The sequence below is a fragment of the Brassica napus genome, chromosome C4 (assembly GCF_020379485.1).
Source record: "Brassica napus cultivar Da-Ae chromosome C4, Da-Ae, whole genome shotgun sequence".
Classification (NCBI taxonomy): Eukaryota; Viridiplantae; Streptophyta; class Magnoliopsida; order Brassicales; family Brassicaceae; genus Brassica; species Brassica napus.
Genome location: NC_063447.1, coordinates 4,004,708 through 4,007,997, shown reverse-complemented (window position 1 = coordinate 4,007,997; position 3,290 = coordinate 4,004,708).

Below are 3,290 nucleotides of genomic sequence, written 5' to 3'. Positions count from 1 at the left end.
TCGAAAAGAAAGGAGAAGATGATCGAGTGTATGTGTTACACAAGGCTTTGTATGGGTTACGCCAGGCACCCAGAGCATGGAATGTAAAACTCGATCAGGTTCTCAAGGAGATGAGATTTGAGAAGTTCACGAAGGAACCATCAGTGTACTGCAAGACTAAAGGAGGAGACGTCTTGATCATTGTCATCTACGTTGATGATCTATTTGTGACAGGAACTTCACTTAAGGTGATTAGGCAATTCAAGGAGGAGATGTCTAAGAAGTTCGAGATGTCAGATCTAGGTAAGCTAACGTACTACCTTGGCATAGAGGTGATTCAAGGAGCAGACGGAATCTGAATAAAACAAGAGAGGTATGCTCAAGGAATCCTGCGTGACACAAAGATGGAAGCGTGTAACGCAACTCAAATTCCAATGGAGGCAAATTTGAAGATCTCAAAAGCTGAAGATGAGCGAGAGATAGATGCTACCGAGTTCAGAAGAATCATAGGATGTTTGAGGTATCTGCTTCACACAAGACCCGACCTGTGTTACGCATTAGGTGTTCTTAGCAGATACATGCACAATCCGAGAGACTCTCACGGACAAGCCATCAAACACATATTGCGATATGTGAAAGGAACAACAAACTACAGTATGTTCTTCAAGAGAGATGGGTCAAGGAGTGTCGTTGGTTATAGTGACAGAAGTCACAACATTGATCTCGATGACGGGAGGAGCACGTCAGGACATGCATTCTACTACGGTTCATCACTGATTACTTGGACATCGCAGAAGCAGCAGACGGTTGCATTGTCATCATGCGAAGCAGAATTCATGGCAGCAACAGAAGCAGCGAAGCAAGCTATATGGATCAAGGAATTGATGAGTGAGATACTAAGCAAAGAAGGCGAGAGAGTCAAGCTTAGGATCGACAACAAATCAGCCATTGCTCTAACCAAGAATCCAGTTTTCCATGGAAGGAGTAAGCATGTACTCAAGAAGTATCACTTCATTCGTGAGTGTGTGGAGAACGGGCATATCGAAGTGGAGCATGTGCCGGGTGTTGAGCAGAAGGCTGACATCCTTACCAAGCCATTAGCAAGGATTATGTTCAAGCAAATGAGGAGCTTAATCGGAGTTCAAGAAATTGATCTCCCTAATTCAAGTTGGAATTAAGGGGGTGAATGTTGGATAATTCCAAGCTTGTGGAAACTTAACATATTATTAGATGTTTAATATGTTAAGATAAACACAATAAGGAAACCTAGAAATAGGAAAATAAAAGTTTCTATTTAGGTTAGGTTTGTGTTTTCCATATCCCACATGTTAAAGGGAATTGTCTTTCATATAAATATAGGTCTAATGGAGAGGTGTTCCATATGATCTGAGAGAAACATATTGGGAGCTTTAGTTTTGAGTAGTTTCTAAAGCTAATAAGAAAAGTTGTTTTTATAACTCTTTGTGTTTCTAAGAGATTTGACTATGCCATAAAATTCTTACTGGCCAAAACACTTGTTTGTCTATTTTGCCTGTGAATTCGTACAATTATAAATTTCTCATCAGAATATTCTATCAAGTTTATTAAAAATATTAAGATTTTATGTGCACCAGTACAGTAGATATTTCAGGAATCATCATTGTACAAATTAGCAACACGTGAAAGTTGAAACCTTCTTGCAAGCATCTATCCCTGAATGGCTTAATCTTATGACAGAAGAAAAAAAATAGCGAGGTTAGAAAAAATCTCACACGGCAAACATGTTTCCATAACAACCCAACTCACTTTTGTTCTCTTTAAATTTCATCAGTTGTTTGTTATCTTACCATCCACAATTCAATACATGTGAACTTCTGGATTTATAATTAACACCAACGACCTTAAAGTCGAATTTCATATTGCAAAACTTCAATTATATAATCTCTGAACCAAAATCTTCTTCTTAGTTGAAAGGTTGACAAAAAATAGCACAAAGAAACCAAATATATTTAAAAGACAAAAAAAGTGGCTTTCATCTTCCATAAAGGTGCCAAAGTGGATCTTGGAGTATCGTGCTTAACTACACATGTCACGGCCTCACGGATATGGATCACTCTACCACATTTTCAACCTCCCACCAGCTATTATTATTTATTACACACTAATAAAGTGGACTGGACCTCCCTCAAATCAGGCTACGTTATGGGTCTTTAGTCTGTTACATATGGAAAGATAATGCCTAGACTAGAAATTGCTCAACATATCCGACTAGAATCGGAAACATACAAAAAGAGAATCCTTTTTTTTTAATTTATAACTACATTTTGACCCGCATTTTTAATGTAATTGTAATATAATTATCGACTTCAAAATAAATAAAAAGAGTTTTTCCTGCCATATATCTAAACGGAGTATTTTTAAAATGGCTTAACGTAGTTACCGGTAATCCGCGTTTTAATATTGTACTTATTTTGTTTATAAGTTTCAATTTAAAAAAATAAATAAAAAAAAAAGTATTTTGCCTCGTTTTTTCAACGCGTCAAATTATTTTATGGTTGAAAATAATGATAAAACTATAGTTTTATAATTTTTTTCTATTTTGAAAATGTTTGTCTATAATCTATGTTTAACTTCATATACATAATATATTCTAATTATTTTTAGGTGAGATAAAACTTTGGATCGTTAAGAAATTTTTAATATGTGGTAGATTTCATTTTTTCTTCTAGTTTAAAGTTAGTTAAGAATCACTTACTAGAAATGTATTTACTGTTTTATTAGAATTGTAAAAATATTCAGGTTTTGATTTAAGAGTAGAAACTGAACACTTATTTTGGAATGTGTAAAAAAAATTAATCGCATAATCTATACTATCATATATAATTTCAATATTGTTTTCATATAATAGAATTGATATGTGTTTGTGTTGCTCTTGCCTCTTTTGTTTGGATTTAGGGCCTGACTCGTTTCAAACGCAGCGGTTGCGGTTACGGGTGGTTACCGTTTCTAGCGGTTTTAAGAGATTTGTACGAGTAGTTCTGCGGTTAGAAATTGGTGCGTTTGCGGGATACTTATGACTAGTTAACTACCAAATGCACCAGCGGTTAAATAATTAAATTAACAATATTTACATTTTATATAATTATAAAAAATCAAAATCATAATATTATAATAAATATATAAATTATATTTAGAAAGTTATAGTTTTAAATTTTTAAAAAATATAGAAATATTTTTATTTTAAAATTTTATAATACTAATTAAAATATAGATATATTTTAGTATTTTATAATTCCAATTTAAATTTTTTATTGAATATTTTTATTTTTTTA